This window comes from Canis lupus, chromosome 13 (assembly GCF_048164855.1).
Source record: "Canis lupus baileyi chromosome 13, mCanLup2.hap1, whole genome shotgun sequence".
Lineage (NCBI taxonomy): Eukaryota > Metazoa > Chordata > Mammalia > Carnivora > Canidae > Canis > Canis lupus.
In genome coordinates, this window is record NC_132850.1 from 12,110,171 (window position 1) to 12,129,106 (window position 18,936).

Sequence of the window (18,936 nt, forward strand, 5' to 3'; positions counted from 1 at the left end):
TACTGGTCTGGCTTATCACTTTGTTGCAGTATTCCTCTCTCTAGCTTTTAAGACCATTTAGCAGCCTGTGTAATTCACATATTTATGTATGTATTTTTAGTATTCACCTCCCTTCTCTAGAATGTAAACTCCACGAGGGTAGAGATTTTTCTCTGCTTTGTCTACTGCTATATTGCCAGTGCCTAGGACAGTGTCTGGCAAGTAGTGAATACTCAGTATTTGTTGAGCAAATGAAAGGATGAACCAAAATTCAAACATCCTCCTCATTTGTATTCATTTGTTCATACAATGAATCTCACGTGGTGAAGGGATCGGAAAAGGGAACGTAAGGGAGCAGTCTGAACAATTAGGATGTGTTTCGGTTTCCCCATTCATAAGGCACAGAGGTGTAGCGGGAGACCTCAAAGGACCCTTCAAGCCTCACCATTCTACAAATCTTAGAGTATTTCCCTGGCAGAAATACTTGGAAGATAAAATTAATCCTCTCCTTAATCAGAGGTTCCCATCTCTGCATGTGACTTGTCAGGGGAACTTTTCTCTGATGCTCACAGGATGTGGGAACTTGTCACATCTTCCATCTCTGGGAACATCCTCACCTGAAATTGAAAGGTAAATATTTCAGTTGTGAGTCTCTTTGTCATGACTCAAATAATTTTAAAATTGCTTAGATGTCTTTGCCTAACAATGTTCAGATTGTTCTAATGCAGGGGAAAACGGTAGTTTTAGACACAGTAATATTGATAGCAGCTAGTAATTTCCATGTATTTCTCACGGTTATTGGCACTGGGAGGATTACCAAGGAGAACTTTTTACTTATTAAAAAGATGTTCTATGTCAAAGGCCTAGCATGGCACCTGGCAATACAAGGTGCTCACTAGATGATGATGTTTGCAAGCATTATTTTTATGGAGTTGGGCTGGAAAATGCCATGCTTGCTTCTGGGATGCTATCATGTCATCAGGGATCTCAGCTCACGAGATTTTATCCCCAGTAGACCACTTTAGAGACCAGGACAGGATCACTGCAAGGGTAGCAGAACGTTCATAGAAAAGAATCAAAGGTTTATGACTAGGGGGTCAGTGGATGGACAGCTTAGGGTTGGCACAATCTTTCCCTCATTCATTCAGCAGATAGTCTCCAATGCCTTTGTGTGAATCAACCTCTGTTCTTGCCTTCTAGCAACTCCCTATCTAATCCAAAGGACAATATAATGTACTGTAAATATTGGTTAATGGATCTCAGTGCAATGGTTAGAGAGGGTACAGGGTGCTTCTGTGAGTCTTTAGAATATCAAAGATGTTTCAAAAACTACACATTGAATCAAGCACAAATTTTGTTTTGGCACCTTCACTTACCAGTTCTAGCAAAAAGGGAAGAGGAGCTAATATGATAAGCAATTATCACAGCATTTAAAAGACTATATTAGGGGATCCCTGATGGCTCAGTGGTTTAGCACCTGCCTTTGGCCCAGGGCGCGATCCTGGAGTCCCGGGATCAAGTCCCGCGTCAGGCTCCTGGCATGGAGCCTGCTTCTCTTTCTGCCTCTCTCTCTCTCTCTCTCTCTCTCTCTCTATGTCTATCATGAATAAATAAATAAAATCTTAAAAAAAATAAAAGACTGTATTGTTTATTTATGTGGTCATTTGTATTGTCTGTTTCTTCCTGGAGGCCAGGAAATTTTACCTGTTCTGTTACCTGCTTTTTCCTCTGCGTCTAGAACCATGTTGGGTGCATAATAAGCCCCCAATAAATATTTATTCACTGATAGACTAGACCACTTTAGGCCACTGTATAGGAAAAAGAAATAAAATTGGACCCTGGTCAAGAGAAAAAGTCTGGAAGAGCCCTGATGTCCTTGAAGTCAATGGGCACATGGTGGTCAGGAGTTGGGGGGTGGAGCACAAGGTGGCAGAGATTGGAGGTGTGGCCAGATCCTAGAAGTCTTGAATGCCAGGCTAAGCATCTTGGCCTGTGTTCTGAGGCCCTGGAGAGACATTGAAGGATTTTTTAGTTGAAGTGAGGACTTCTCAAACTCTTGCTCCATGACCTTCTTTTTCTTTCCAAGTTTCTTTTGTGTCACTTGCCTTATTGGACTGGCCCAGTCTTACTCGGGAGTTTTCTGGCCAGCAAAAGTCCTTTGGCAAGTGAAAGAGACCCAGTTATCTGCTCTCCCTTCCCTAAATCCAACTCAACCTAACTGAAGCCCACATTCTTCCTGTAATTCAACCCAACTCCAGCTAAGTTAGGGAAATATTTAAAAATGGCAACTCAAGAAGGTTGTTTTAACAATTATGTGATGAAGATGTCAGATCTCTATTGTCTCATTGCAGCCTGAGGGACAGCTGGGAGGGAAGTTACTATGAGGGATTTTTATAATGTGCCTAATTACTGATGTGTATAAGGATGATGATAACTGGATGCTGGTTTCAGGGAGGGTGGGTCAAGTTTGGTTTGGTGTGTCTGTGCTACCCACCTTGTATATCAGGGTCTTTCAAGAAATTATTAACAAAACTCTATATTCAATGACAAACATTTTTCTTTTTCTTTTTTTTAATTTTGTTTATTTATTTAAGAGAGAGAAAGAGCACAAGTAGGGGGAGCTGCAGAGGGAGAGGGAGAAGCAGGATCCCGCAGAGCAGGGAGACTGATGCGGGGCTTGATCCTAGGACCCTGGGATGGACCTGAGCTAAAGGCAGATGCTTAACTGACTGAGTCACCCAGGCCCCCCGACAAACATTTCTTAAGCATCTACTAGATGCTGAGGTGAGGGAGTCTATATTCATAAGAAGCCAAGTCATTGCCATGAGGACCTTTTCATCTAGGAGGGATGATCTGACACAGGCCCTAAGATCATCACAACAAAAACAACATTTGTTATTTATTAGGTGTGTTTACATTTATTTTCACATTTAACCCTCATGACAACCCATTGGGGTTGATATTTTTGTTTACATTTTATTAGAAAAGAAGCCAACTATTGTTAGATCAGTAAGTGATACAGTGGGGATATGAACTTAGGTCTGACCCAAATCCCCGCTCTTTCCAAAGTGTCCGTGTCTTGCCTTAGGGGAGAGCTGTTGCGTGTATGGGGAGTAGGACCAGGAGAAGAACAGCCATGCAGCACATCAGGAATTATTAGGAATGACGAAGGAGCAAATGGAAACTGGCTCAAATTACACAACGATGACTAGGACCAACCTGTACTAGGCTCTTGCTATGTGCTTGCCTGAGTTCTAAGTCCCTGAAATTCTTCCAACAATCTGACAAGATAACTATTCTTAAATTTCCACCTGTAAAGGGCCAAGGTGCCTTAGATGTCCCTTCTCTCTGGTTCTATGAAAGGAGGGACAAGTTAGATGCCCATGGAAGAGGTAGTGAGACTTTGTGGAAAGAGTTCATGAGCTTTGGAGCCAGACAGACCCCCTTCCCCATGGCCAAGCCGTAGATGCTGGAAAGCTTACAGGGCTCCTCTGCACCTCTGATTCCTTACCTGTAAATGGGAAAATATATGTACTTCAAAGAGGTGTTAGGAGGATCATAGAAAATGTATTAAAGCCTTAGGCTCCTGGTTGGTACTCGTGAAAAAGCAGTTGTTTTTATTACCTCTGCTCCGAGCTCTGAGGACCCCATGCCAGGGCCTGGCCTGGCCCCGTTAGCAGTGGAAGTCTCTCCTCTTCCCTGACCTGCTTCAGCTCCCCTTGAGCAGCCGTAGGCAACTGTCTGAAAATGCAGGAGGAGATGTGCTGCCTGTAGCTACCGCTCTGCCCGGCCGGTGCTGGCTTGGAACCCTAGCCTGGCTCTTAGGTCACCAAGGCACGTGGTCAGCCTGACTCAGATGTCTTACTCCTTTTGTAATTCCTCTGGGGATGTCCTGACCTCCAGATAGCAGTGGCTACAGTGGCGTTTGGCTTATATGAACTCTCCCTGAGCAGAGATGAGGCTTGCAAGCCTAGCAGAGGGAGGAGGGTGAGAGTGGGGGTAGGCAAAGGGAGCCCTGATGAGGAGGCTTCAAGAGGATGGAGTTCTCACCTCCAGGTACTTACTTTTCTTTTTTTTTTTAATTAAAAAAAATTTTTTTAAAGATTTTATTTACTTATTCATGAGAGACCCAGAGAGAGGCAGAGACACAGGCAGAGGGAGAAGCAGGCTCCATGCAGGGAGCCCGATGTGAGACTCAATCGGGGACTCCAGGATCTTTTCTGTCAGCAGGTCACTTCTCAACTTGTCTCTCAAATGCCAGGAACTTGGCTGGAATGCCTCAGGCATTGCTAGGAAATACCTTTTAACTTATACCATAGCTAAATAGCCCTTGCTGACTTTAACCATACTTAACGTCTTTAAATGCAAACCATTCCCAGCTTTCCATTTTGCTTAGTCCACGTCTTTAACAATCTGGTTTAAATGTCCCCTAAGCTCTGGTAATGACACCTCTGAAGGTCCCTGGCTAATCTCACTTGAATCTGAAGACAATGGTACAAGGTAAGCAGGTCAGAAATAGTTATCCCTAGATTATAGATGTGGAGTTCAGAAAGGGAGAGATACTTGCTAGGGGTCACATACTGTAAGCCTGATAGAACAGGGAGCCAAATCCTCAGGTCTCTACATTACTCTACATTTTTTATTTAGGAAGTTGACAAGTGAACTCAGTGACCTTGGAATTAAAATCCACATTCCTTACTAGGGTCTGCAAAAGCCTACTGATCCAGCCCTGCTCAGTAATCCAGTGTCTGCTGGTACCTCTGTCTCTTCCCTGTTCTTTCTCTCACCCCTCTGGCCATCTGTTATTTCCTAGATCCCCTTAAACTCATCAGGCCTTTGCATTGATGTCCTTTGCTTGGCTCTTCCATAATGACTCCTTCTCATCCTTCAAGTCCCATTTCAAAATAATTTTCTGAGGGAAAAGACCTCTACGGGAAATAGAACCCCTCTGTTATTTTCTCCCACAACATCTTTCTTCCCAGCCTTTACCTAATCTAATTATTTTATTAAATGAACATATGGATGAATACTTTGGTATCCAAGACACTCAATTAAAGTAATTTAGTTATTCATCTATTTAGCAAAAATTTTTTGAACACCTACTAAAGGCCATTCTTTCAGGAGCTAAGGTTGTGATAGTGACCAAAACAGATACCAATCTCTGCATGATGGGGAGACTTTCTAAAGGACGGAAGAAAAGCAAATGGAGTTAGTGTCACTGCAGGGCTTTGGGCTTGAATGACTGGCAGGACAGGTTGCCATTTGCTAAAATGGGGAAGGGAGCAGGTTGGGTGGATGGGAGAGTAAAAAGCTATTTTTTAAATTATGTTAAGTATGAGATGCCCTTTATACAATTAGGTGGAGATGTCAACTTGGCAATAGTGTATATGGCTCCCAAGTTCTGGGCAGAGATCGGCTGGAAATACATTTGGGAGTCATCCGAATATTAATATACTAAAAGCCAAAACTCTGGATGAATGATCTTGGGGAGTGAATGTAGTTAGAGAAAAGGCCTAAGAACTCAGCCTTCAACATTTAGAGGTCAAAGAGATGAGGAAGACACTGAGGAGTGGCAGAAAGGTAGGATAGGAAGCAAAGTCTTTGCTTGAGAATGAAGATGAAGGTGGGGCTATTGGAAGTTTGAAGAAGGAGGAGAGAGCAGGAAAGTGCCATCTAGGAGAGAGGGAGAGAAAACGAACTAGGGAAACAGTGCTCCTTGAGGCAATTTCAGGCCCTGAGGCTGGTGGTCCCTAATTTAGAGGAAGCGTGATCAGCGTTAGCAGGTGCCTTCCTCTGGTCTGTTCAGGTGTGAAGGAGCAGGTGAGAGTAGCCGGAGAGCTCGACGGTGCGGTGGGTGAGGGCTGGCGAGGACAGCGAGAATGCACCAAAGGACCTAGATGTTTGACCGTTGAGTTGACCCTGGGTCGAAAGGAAGTGAGGACAGTGGGATGGGGGAGTGAGAGGGGAGACAGGGAAAGGGGAGCTGAGGGTCCCAGGGGGTTGACAGAGGGAGCTGGAGAGGAGCTTGAAACAGAAGGTGGTAAGGCCCGAGGTGCAGCCAGAAGGGAGTAACGAGGTGGAAGGAGAAGCCAAGGCTGAGGAATGGAGAAGCGGGATACTGGAGGGCTCGCCTCTGTGCATACTGACATCATCCAGGCTCCGTCGGACTGGTTTTGGAGCGAGTCTCAGCGTGGTTTGGGGGACGCTGGGAGTGAGGAATGCGCCTGGCACACGGTGGGTTCTCTGTCAATGTCCTTTAGTCGTGTGTTTGCATAGTGCTCGGTCAGGGCGCTGGGGCCTCTCCCTCAGTTGCTTCCAAAACAGAAGTCTCTGGGGGGTCAGGACATACCTTCGTGCATGGGGGGTGGGTGGGTTCCGAGCTGGCCCTGAGGGAACATGTGCCTGGGGCTAGGCCCAGGCCCTCTGCTGGTTGCAGGCTGGACTCCCACCAGAGCCGCCCGCCTTCGGCTCGGCGGCAGCAGCAGCAGATGGTGAGAAGTGGGTGGGCTGGGGGTATCTGCAACTGATCCCACAGTTGCTGGATTAATGAGGCCTCGTGCCCGCCTTCTTTTCTGCAGTGTGCCAGCCGACAGTAGCTTCCTTTGCTGGGGTGGGTTTGTTTGTGGGAAATTTTTTGGCAGTGAAAGCTCAGCACCTGATGAAAACTTCCTCTCCCCCACACTGCTCCCCCTCCTCTCGCTCCTAGACTGGTTCTGTATATTCTGGGGCCTCCAGCCTTCCCCTGGGGTTCCTTCTGGAGTCAGCATGGTGGAGCTGAGATCACAAAAGGGGAAACTGAGGCCTAGATACTGTAATCATTCATTCTGTGGCAGGAGGCTCAGGATTCCACATACATCCCATGCCTTTCCAGGGCCTAGCTACATCCCTGGTCCACGTGGACTCCATGGGTGAGAACTTGGACGGTTCCTATTTGAGCTTCAGACATATGTAAGCATATCTGATGGGCATCGAGATCATGGGGATGGGCCACTGGCAGCCAGGTTACACTAAGGACCACAGGGTGGCAAGAGAAGACATCACTGTAAGTGAGGAGGGGGGTGGCACAGGGGACCAGGCTAGCAAACAGGCTTGGAGACAAAAGGCGCCGGGTGGGCCCTTCTTAGCCCACTGTGACCTACCCCCACCCTGGCAAATCCAAAGAGTCACTAGGGGTCTAAGCAACTCTGTGGCAGGCCTGACTCTTTCCTAGCCAAGGGGGATAAGAGAAAGGGAGGGTGCATCCTAGTGATGAGTGAGAGTGAGAGTGAGCAAGTGAGAGAGAAATGAGCCCTACAGATCTGGAGGTGAGCAAAGACGCTGAGATATTCCAGTCAGCGATGTGGTGGGAATTGGGGCCACAAGGAGCATCAGGGGCTAAAAATAGGCCAGTGCCCCTGATGGGGAGCCCTGAGATGCATGGCAATGACACTACGGAGACAGGTGGGTATGGAACTCCTAGAAGTGGGGACAGCAGGCATTTTTAAAAAAGATTTTATCTACTTATTCATGAGAGACACACACAGAGAGGCAGAGACACAGGCAGAGGGAGCAGCAGGCTCCCTGCAGGGAACCCGATGTGGGACTCAATCCCGGGTCTCCAGGATCACACCCTGGGCCAAAGGCAGGTGCTCAACTGCTGAGCCACCCAGGCTGCCCCAACAGCAGGCATTTGTAGAGGCATCAGACATCTGGGGTGGGTCTGAAGACCAACATGGTCTCATCAGTGTTGTCAGGTTGAGAGGCGCAGGCAATGACCAGTCAGACAGGGTCATAATCAAACTTAAATCAGTGAGACAAAGTCGTCTATCCTTTCCCACATAGTGACAAACATACAAAAATATATGTCACAATAGGGTAGAGGGACAGGCTGTCTAGGGCCAGAGCAAACAGCTTGGGCGCTCTAACAGCCCAGGGCCTCACTCGGCTGCCCAGAGTGTTGAGGAACTAGAATGAGTACATCAATAAAAGTTCGTGCTGGCTCTCTGCTCCTCCCCGTTCGCAGACAGCCGCCCCCTCTGGTGCAGGGCCAGCTGCGTCCCCGAGACACAATGGTGCAGGTCGGAGTGAACGGATTTGGCCGTATTGGGCGCCTGGTCACCAGGGCTGCTTTTAACTCTGGCAAAGTGGATCTTGTTGCCATCAATTACCTCTTCATTGATCTCAACTACATGGTGTACATGTTCCAGTAGGATTCGGCCCACGGCAAATTCACGGCACAGTCAAGGCTGAGAACGGGAAACTTGTCATCAACGGGAAGTCCATCTCCATCTTCCAGGAGCGAGATCCTGCCAACATCAAATGGGGTGATGCTGGTGCTGAGTATGTTGTGGAGTCCACTGGGGTCTTCACTACCATGGAGAAGGCTGGGGGCTCACTTGAAGGGCGGGGCCAAGAGGGTCATCATCTCTGCTCCTTCTGCTGATGCCCCCATGTTTGTGATGGGCATGAACCACGAGAAGTATGACAACTCCCTCAAGATTGTCAGCAATGCCTCCTGCACCACCAACTGCTTGGCTCCTCTGGCCAAAGTCATCCATGACAACTTTGGCATTGTGGAGGGCCTCATGACCACTGTCCACGCCATCACTGCCACCCAGAAGACCGTGGACGGCCCCTCTGGGAAGCTGTGGCGATGGCCAAGGGGCTGCCCAGAACAACATCCTTGCTTCCACTGGCACCGCCAAGGCTGTGGGCAAGGTCATCCCTGAGCTGAACGGGAAGCTCACTGGCATGGCCTTCCGTGTCCCCACTCCCAATGTGTCAGTTGTGGATCTGACATGCCACCTGGAGAAAGCTGCCAAATATGATGACATCAAGAAGGTAGTGAAGCAGGCATTGGAAGGCCCCCTCAAGGGCATCCTGGGCTACACTGAGGACCAGGTTGTCTCCTGTGACTTCAACAGTGACACCCACTCTTCCACCTTCGACGCTGGAGCTGGCATTGCCCTCAATGACCACTTCGTCAAGCTCATTTCCTGGTATGACAATGAATTCGGCTACAGCAACCGGGTGGTGGACCTCATGGTCCACATGGCCTCCAAGGAGTAAGAGCCTCCTGGACCACCAGCCCCAGCAAGAACAAGAGGAAGAGAGAGGCCCTCAGCTGCTGGGGAGTCCCTGCCCCAACTTAATCCCCCAACACACTGAGAATCTCCTGACCTCCACCTTACATCCTAGACCCAGAGGAAGGGGAGGGGCTTGGGGAGCCCTGCCTTGTCATGTACCATCAATAAAGTATACTGTACCCAGCCAAAAAAAAAAAAAAAAACAAATTTGCTCACTGGTTGGGAAACTCTGCAGTAAGGAAAGTATTTTTTCTTGTGTAATAAGAAGTGCAGGGCAGATAATCCAGGGCTGCTGCAGCAGTTTAGAGATGCCACTAAGGACCTAGGTGCCCCATATGTTTCTAATCTGCCATCTATGGTTATTGGCTGTTGCCTTCATAATTGCCACATGGCCCCTGCAGCTCCAGACATCACATCAGCATTCCGAGGGGGAAGAAAGAAGAGGTGTAGGGGGATGATGGCAAGGGGAAAACAATGTCCGCTGAGCTTGCTCTCCTTTAAAGCGCTTCCGTGGGAGCCTCACCAGGGACTTGCTACATCTCCTTGGCTGGAGCTGTGAGACGTGACCACCTCCAACTGCCAGGAAGGCTGGAGGACGTGTCGAAGCTAGGCGTTTTGTTGCCTAATAAAATTAGGGTTCTGTTAGGAAGGAAGGAGAGAGTTCATAAGGACAGTTTTGCGCAGGTAGACCCGGACCTGCGGGCAGGAAGGGGAGGGGATGAGGCTCATTAGCAGGCAGAGCCTCTGTGGTACAGGGCCTTGAAGTTGTGCTGGGGCATCCGGACTGAGTCCCCTGGGTGACGGGGCTCCCCTCTGGGGATTTAGGCTGCGAAGGGATTGGTCAGATGGATATTTTAGCTCATTCTGACTGAGGGGACGGGAGGGGTGCAGGGGCTGAGGAGGGGGTCTCCTGTGGGGTTAGTGCCAGAACCCACAGGCGCAGGAGGGGCCCAGCTCGGTCTCTGAGCCCTGATGGAGCTCACACTAGGAGAGCGGCTTCGGGGAGGGGGGGAAGGGGATGGATTTGAGAAATATTCAAGAGGTAAGAATCAGTTTGGTGACTGGGTGGTTGGGGGAAAGGGGTGGGGTTTTTAAGAAGCCCGCTGGGTTTCCCTGCACGGATTGGGATGTGGAACAGCAGAGAAAGAGCAGGTCTGGAATATGTAATTCGTTCAAAATCACACAAGAAATTGGTGGCAGAGCTGGGAATTGAGGCCAGGTCTCCTGGCCAGTGTTCCTTCCATTACTATACTTCATACTCCAGCCTCGATCCTCTGGAACCTGGAAAACAGTCCCCTGATCCCCCTTTGTCCACCCGCCAGGTCATGAGATCCTAGGGGTGGGATTCCCATGGCGGTGGCATCGTGCTTCTGGAAGCCACGTTGACAAGGCTAAAGCGGGCGGGCCCAGGGGCCACCCAGACAGCACCCTGGCTCTGACTGGGGCAAGGGGTGCGGGGAGTGCCTGGGTTGGGCATCGGCTCTCCCACAAGTATTCCTTCTCTAATCCCTGCTTTGCGCTTGGCTGGGACATTAATTTCCTACTGCTGCTGTAGCAAATTACTACAAACTGAGTGGCTTAAAACAACACCAATTTATTCTCTTAGGATTCTGGAGGTCCTTACCCCTTTCAGCTTGCAGAAACCCCCTGCAACCACCTTCCTGGGCTCCTGGGCCCAACCTTTTGCATCTCCTACTACTGACTGATCCTCTGGCTGCCCTTGTGATCGTATTGGGCTCACGTAGGTAATTCAGGATAATCTCTCCATTTTAGGATCCTTAACTTCCGCGCATATTTGCAAAGTCATGTTTATCATGTAATAAGGTAACATACCCCAAGGTCCAAGATCAGTACGTGGACATCTTGGGGGGCATTATTCATTCCGCCCACCGCAGTTGAGCACCTTCACTGACGTTCTTTTTGTGCCCAATCTTGTGCTGACAAATAGGTCACAGCCCTTGCCCAAGGAGCTTACAGTTTAGGGGTGAAGGCAGAGATGTAAGCAGCAAACGACTCTGCAGGCTGAGGCAGGGGAGCACAGAAACTTTGGGCACCCAGGGGAGTGGTCCATTATCCGATCTAGGAAGTTAGGGAAGGAGGGAGCGGGGGGGGGGGGGGGGGGGTGGCTCAGCGGTTTAGTGCCTCCCTTAGGCCCAGGGCGTGGTCCTGGGGATCTGGGATCGAGTCCCACATCGGGCTCCCCGCATGGAGCCTGCTTCTCCCTCTGCCTGTGTCTCTGCATCTCTCTCTCTCTTTCTCTCTCTCTCTCTCTCTCTGTGTGTCTCATGAATAAATAAATAAAATCTTAAAAAAAAAAAAAGGAAGTTAGGGAAGGAGCTTCAGAGGAGGTGGCTTCCATGCTGAACTTTGAGGAATGTGTGAGAATTAGCCAGATGAATAATGACGGGATGATGATGATGATGATGATGATGATGATAGCAAACATTTGTATTGCTATTTGCCAGGTTGGGCTTTAATCACTTAACACATTAATGCATTTGATTCTTTCAATACCATATGAATTGGGAACTTTATCATTGCTAGTCTATAGATGAGTAAACTGAGGCTGAGAAAAGCTGATCCATTGGCTGGAATGCAGGTCCTTCCCATTACTCTTAAGGTACAGATCAAAGTCCTTTCTGCAGTGAGGCCCTGGGGTATCGGGTTCCTGCTACCACTCCCAGCCCGGCCCTAGCGCCTTCACTGGCTCCTTGCTGCTGAGCCTCCTCTCCACCTCTGGCCCTCCGTGCTCTTCCCCTCTGCCTAGGAGGCAACATGCCCCCTCATCCTTCGGACCTCAACTCAAATGCCACAGAAGCAGGGCATTCCTTGTCCTCAGACAGGCAGGTGTCCCTGTTACTGTCAGAGCAGCCTGTACTTGACTTTAACAGCATTCATCCCCCGCTGTATACAAACATCTCTTTTGTCCCCTCATTGTATCCTTAATGCCATAGAGGAGGTGGTCAATAAATATTTGCTGAATCAAAGAAAAACATAAGGAAAATGAAAGTCTAGCAGAAAGCAGGAGCAAGACCATCAGGAACCATCTAGTCCAAAACCTTCCCTTAACTTCTGGGAAACTGAGGCCCAGTGAGGTGTATTGACTTGTCCAGTGTCACACAGTAAGTCATGGGGAAGGCTGAGGATTCTGAATCCTGGTCCTGGGTCACGTTCTTGGCTCCCGTTGTGATGCTCCTGACCTTGCCCCGGTGGCCGGCTGTCCAAGTCTGATTGATCCTTCAAGGCAAAGCCGATTCCTAAACATCTCTAGGATGCCTTTCTTATTACACCTCAATCTCACCCTCCCCTGCCAAAGTTACACTTGACTGTCTTTTTTCCCTGTGCTCCCCAAACACCCTCTAGCTTTGTTCTTGTTCTTCAATGCTCTGCTTGTGTTTGAGCTCTTCCAAGGCAGGCACTGCATCTGATTCCTCCGTCCCCAGGGAGGCATGCACGCAGCAGTACAAATGTGGTGTGTGAAGTGTGCTGTGAGACAGGAAAGGAGAGGGATATGGGATTGTCCAGGAATCCCTAACCCAGCCTGAGGTCAGGGAAAGTTCTCAGGAGGCTGTGAACCATGAGCTGAACAAGCAGGATTGGCCATGTGGACTGTGCAAGTGTTCATGTGTGTTTTGAGTGACAAAGGGCCTGGGGTTGGGGGGGGAGGAGGGGAAGGGCTTTTTAAGGAGAGGAATCCTAATGTTTGTAGGATAGAATAAGGAGCTAGTCACCAGGGATGGGGTCGGGGAACCCAAAGTCCTTTTTCTCCCAAAGATTCAAATGCGGGGATGGAAGGAGCTCCCAAGGGTGTTCCCCAGCTAGCTGAGCAGGCAAGACAGGCCAACTGGGTGACAAACGGGGGAGGGCTGCCCTTTACAAATGGTCCAATTGGATCCCTTTCTTGTCTTGAGTCAGAACTTATGAGTCTTTCTTGTGCCCACAGCTAAGATGGGGAGGGCTTGGGGGTGCCCTCTTCCTCTGCCCTGGTGTCTCCGCCGGCCACCTGGCCCGCTGAGCCCCTGCTGGGGGCAGCTCCCCCAGGCCCTCCTTTGCAGCTCTCCGCACAGGACTGCAGCCCGGCCTCAGCCACCTGCACTGGGTGGTCTGTGAAAAGGAGAATTCACGGAGACAGTAGCCTCTAAACGCCAACCACCCAGGGCCCGCACGGTCCCTCTCTCTCAAGGACCCTCGCCGGCCGCTGGGAAAGGGACATCCTTGAAGGTGAGGTGAGAAGGTCACTGCGGTGGCCGGGCACCCGGGGTGGGGGAGGGGTGTGCACAGGGCCTGTGTTGCCGAGGGGCAGTCAGAGCCCCGATGGCATGTGGCTGGAGTTGCTGTCGTATTTCAAGAGAATTGCTCTAATTCCATGAGGCCGAGTGAGATTTCCCAGTGCTCGCTCTCCCTTCATCCTACTATTTCCCCCCTCCTGAGGCTTTCTGTGCTCTTTCCATCCATCCATCCATCCATCCATCCATCCATCCATCCATCGGCACCCGCCAAACCCACTTCCCCTGCCAGAGGGTCTGGCCCAAGCGCCTTTCCTCTGGGAATCTTTCTGGCTACAGTTGAATTCCTACCCCCGTTGACCCATAGACAGCAGAAGTTTGAACTGTGAGCGTCCATCTATACACGGATTTTTTTATAGCACTGTGAATATGTTTTCTTTTCCTTATGATTTTCTTAATAACATCGTCTTTTCTCCAGCTTATTTTACTATAAGGATAGAGTATATAACACGTACAACATACAAAATACGTGTTAACTGTGTGTTATTGGTAAGGCTTCTGGTCAACAGCAGGCTGTTAGTACTCAAGTTTTGGGGGAGTCAAGAATTATATGTGGATTGTTGACTATGTGGTGGTCAGTGCCACAGGCCTCGTGTTGTTCAAGGGTCAAATCTATTCCTCATCAAGTGCCAGGAACTTGACATATTTTACCTCTAATCCTTCTTTATCTGATCACAAATCTCAGAGACACTAAATGAGTAACCCAGGGATCCAGACCTAGAACTTTCTTTCCCTCAAGCATATTCTCCTTCCACCAGGCTACACTCTCTTTCCTTCCTGGCTACCAAAATACTGTTTCACTCCACACAAATTTTCAAAATTTCCTGTAATTCTCTTTACAGCACAGAAACTACCTGGCATGGCTACCTAATTGTTTCATATATCTTGTCTTTATAACAAAAGTCTAAATGTCCTTCCCTTTGCCTGTTTGTTTCCTGTCACAATCCACTGCACAAAATAGGTGGCAGAAAAAAGTGTTGAATATGTTTGCTTATCGCTGTGCCCCCTAACTCAGCGCCTGGCATGTGGCAGATGTCCAGGGTAGGGATTCAGGTGTAGACAAGGCTTAGGCTGGGTCTCCACCCTCAGCCTGCCATACCTTACAGGTAGGTGGCTGTGCGACAAGTGGTGGTATCACACTGAAAGGCCATCAGTGTGGTTTAGTGGAAAGACATTGCAGTGACAACCTGGGTATAAATTCCAGGTCTGCAACATGCTGTAAAATCTTGGGCAAGGTACTTAATATCTCTGAGCCTATTTTTTCAGATGTAAAATAGGGATTATACTATGTGCCTCCTAGGAATGTTCTAAGGATTCAGAGGCAATACGGGTAGGAAAAGGAGCTCTCATCGTGGTGCTAGTGTTCACAGGACACCTTCATCTCTTAGGGAGACTTGGAGGGCCAGCTCTGAGGGTGGCTGAGTTGGCTTGTAAGCATTTCTTACCTTACGGTTCTATCATCAGTTCCTTTCTACCTTATTGACTTTTGGTGGTTTGAATAGACTTGTCAACGAAATTTTCATTTTTAAAAGCTGTTGCTCATCAGTATTTAAAAACTCTCATTTTTAGTTTTTCCTTGCCAATTTGCGTATAAACCACTGTTACTGGATCTGTTTTTCCATTAAAGATTTGGGGATTAGCCCCAGGCACAAAGCATTAATGTTATTTCCCTTGTCCCTTACATAACAGGACTCATCTCTACCTTTAATTGAAGTAAGGACCATTTGGTAACGGTTTTGGTTCTAATTATGATAGAATTGGCTCATAGCCAGGGTGGTATAACTAAGGGCTTTGGGGTCAGGCGGATCTGGGTTTGAATTCCATTTTTACCACCTACCTGCTTGCACAAGATAACAAATCTCTCTGAGTCTCTTTTTGCTCTATGTAAAAGGAGGATACTCTTAACTGATTTTGCCGAAGGACCAAACGCTAAACGTATAGTGCCTGGCATAGCAGAACGGTAATAAATGCTAGTGCTCTTTCTAGAAATAATCTTTTAAACCTCAAGGACTTTGGTGGAAACTGTTTAAGATAATTACATGGTATCCTGGAGTGGCATGTGAGTCTACTTTGCATTTGAACCACTAGCAGATTAAGCCGGACTTGCACAGGGAAACCTTCCTGTAATTAACCTGGGGTTGGGTGATTTTAAGCCAGTTTTCATCCTGCCGCAGAAACAAAAAAGAGGAGACTGAAGAAATGCTACTCCTTTAATTGAAGGAACACTTTTATGTTCTCAAGTCTATTTTAATCTTAAGTGCCGATTATGCATCATTCTCTCCTGTTAACAGACACTTCTGTAAGTGATCTGCATGGCGAGAAATATGATTCTTACATAAATACTGTACCATGAGAAATTACCTTATTACTTAATATGCCAAAAAGCTAATAAGATAAAGGAATGGTACGAGTCATTTTTGGACAATATTAAAACTTGATTTTAGCTCATGGAAATAAAATGTAATTTCCTTTTATTATTCTCTTTTCCAGGTAGGACGAAGGCAGTGGAGGATGGAGGGATATTATACAGCTGTGTTCCAGGGGCTCTTCTTAGGGCTGTGGAATGGATCCAGGCAGGATGGACTCGAATTAAGATTGTAATGACTCTTCCGTTTAGAAAACACACTCTTGCTGTTAATGATGCCTTGTCAGGAATGATTTTTTAATTTGCAAATGAAAGTAAAACACCCATTTCCTATTCAGTTGTATGAATGCTTGCCTCCGTGTGTTTGCATGCGTATGTTGGTTAAAGAACAAAGGCATGGTGCCTGCAGAAAGTTAAGTGCAAAACAATGTGAAGAACTGAGGTTCTGGTGAAAGGCGATTAAGTGCCAAATTTTGACAAGGCTAAGGTAGCTAGACACAAATACTGTCTGCAGAGAAGCACTATGAGACTTTGAGTTTCAAATGTACTTTTAAATGTTCTCTGGGATTGAAATTTTTTTATTTATAAATGAACAAATAATGACTAGTCTTGTTGAAAGAAATTTAAATAGGACCCAAGTTGATAAAATCTTCTGGCTGTAATAACTTTTGGTCATTGCTTGATCTTCGCTGCCAGATGTAGTTAGTGTTGATGCTGGTGATGATGCGGGATGGTTACAGACACAAGCGCATGTTTTTTGCCTTCCTTTCTTCCTATCGGTTTGACAGAAATAACACTAAGTAAATGCCTTCAGCCTTCCCTGGCATGCAATTTTTCATCCAAGCAAAACATAATGTACCTAGGACCTAAAAGAAATGTAATAATTTCTGCATTCTTGTGATTTGTTAAAACTTTCCCACAAACACCTACAGAAACTATATAATGTTTGCCTGGAGATTTAAGGTAACAGGCTTACACTCACAGCAAGATGAAATTTTTATTAGATGTTAGGCAGACATGTTATGCTGATGTTGAGAAGTGCTGCCAAGAGAGTGTATGTAGAATGGCCTGTTATGGATATTTTACAGACCTATTTAAACGCCTACAGCCATTTGTGAAACTTTCAGGATAGATCTGTTGGAAGCCGGGGAGTGAACATTAGGAACTGGTAAGATTCCACCGACTTCTAATATTCCAAAATAATATATCCATTTGCTTAAAGTGCACTAAAACGACACCTTTAAGGATCAGAGGTGGTGATGATTAGTAATAACCATTGCAGGTTTAGCAGTGACGTTTTTAGATCGTATACACACATTGTGAAGCTCTGTTATTCCTGGAAGCAGCTAGGAGTTTGTCCATTTTTCTTCAGAAAAGGAACATAGGGGCTTGTCTTTAAATAAAACTAAAATAAGAATCTTTAAGTTCAACTACGTGAAGTTCAGGCTGACTTAGTTTTAATATTTAGCTTGGTTAATTAAATCCCATTCTTTGCCCTGAATTTAATTATCCCAACCATTGAGGTAATTTAATATAATAATAAAAAGGGGGGTGGCTAATGAGAAATGGAAGAGAATCTGACTATTCCTTCATCTGGCTCAGTGGGAGCATTTCTTCTGCAAGTGTCAGTTTATGGACGGTGATGGTTTATGGGGCATTATGAATTTTCAATTAGGGAGAAAATGGAAACGAAAGACAGACAGTAGATCATCCAAGAGTGATCGTATCAGGAAATCACTAAAAAGCTCATCTGTAAAGTTCAAGGCATTATTTTAATATGACTTCATGATACCTTAGGCATTTTGTGCCCCCTCTCAGGGGAGCTCAAAATCCTGGCTTTTTTTAACTTTTATTTTTTTTTATATACACTGTTTAAGTCCTTGCTTAGGGTTTCTATTTAAGGTAAGAAAGTCAAATATTTGCCGCTTCTATGCAAAAGTGAATGCTAAAATAAAAAGGTGACCTTTCTTGTTTAGCTGTCACTTCCAATGCAAAGGTCTGTTTTAAGGTCTGTTTCCTTAAAACTGCGCAAGCTCTGTGACCTTGATGCTGAGGTGCTGTGCAGTACAATCAGACTGGGATCCAAAACCCAGCTGGGAACTTGCTGGCTGTTTCAAGCAGCTTATTCTATTGTGCCTCAGTCTTGCCATCTGTGAAATGAGGATAGTGCTATCCACTTCCCCCGGATTGCTGGGGAGCCAAGTGGGAGAATGCAGAGGGCACCACACAGCCTGACAATAGATGCTCTGCAAATAGTGATCTCCTTTCTTCTGAATAAGTCACAGATAAGTTATAAATGGATAACAGACGCCAATGTATCATCATGCCAAACATAAAGCCAAACGTGCCAGCTCGTTATCAATCAGGGCAGTGTTCCTCACTTTAAAGTGCCGGTGATTCACCTGGGAATCTGCTTAAATATAGATTTGCATTCAGCCCAAGATTCTGCATTTTAACAAGCTCCCAGATGATGCAGATACTGGCGGCTGGAGCCACACTTTCAGTCATAAGGAACTAGGCCAGTGACTTTTGAATACAGAATTGACTTGGAGAGACTGGGCTAAGTTGCAAAGAACAATTTTACTCTACTTTGTTTGTTTGTTTGTTTGTTTTTGCATTTGTTTAATGATAAAATTATTGGGGAAATCTGAAGATGCTACAAAAAAAAGTTTGAGTGAACACATTTAAAAATCTGGGAAGCTCAAATCCATTCTACACACTTTCATTTATTGTCTGGACAGATAAAGTACAAATAATTCAAACACAACAAGGTTATGGAAAAAAAAAACATTTACAATACTTCCCCTCAGAAATCATCTAAACTAGCAAGATTAACATGAAGTCATTCATTATAACTAAAGTATACAACTGCCTGGTCCTAAGATTTTTTTTCCCTTTTTTTTCCCCCAAGAGTGAACACATTATAGAGAAGAGATTTTTGGCATGCCTTTCCCACTAATGCTCAGCAAATGCATCAAAACTTTGCCAGCAAACTGCGTTCATTCATAGCAGGCGATGTAAAAAGTTTTCCCTGAATGTTGAACGAGTGTTCTCTGAACTGAAATCTGGTGGTTGTTTTTTTTTTTTTTTTTTCCGCAACCGAAAAGAGGAAAAAAAACAGAAAAAAAATGTAAAGGAGGAGTCTATGATGCAGCCTTGGTTTTCGTGATCTGTCTACCACTACGACTGCTACTACAAAGCTTGCCTCTTCAGTGTGAAAACAACAGTTCTCTCTACATGC

At 46.6% G+C, this 18,936-nt stretch overlaps 1 pseudogene; it reads left to right on the forward strand.

Annotated features, from left to right (window-relative positions):
- The first annotated feature begins 7,867 nt into the window (after window positions 1-7,867).
- On the forward strand, window positions 7,868-9,223 carry LOC140602130 (glyceraldehyde-3-phosphate dehydrogenase-like; annotated as a pseudogene).
- Window positions 9,224-18,936: the final 9,713 nt, after the last annotated feature.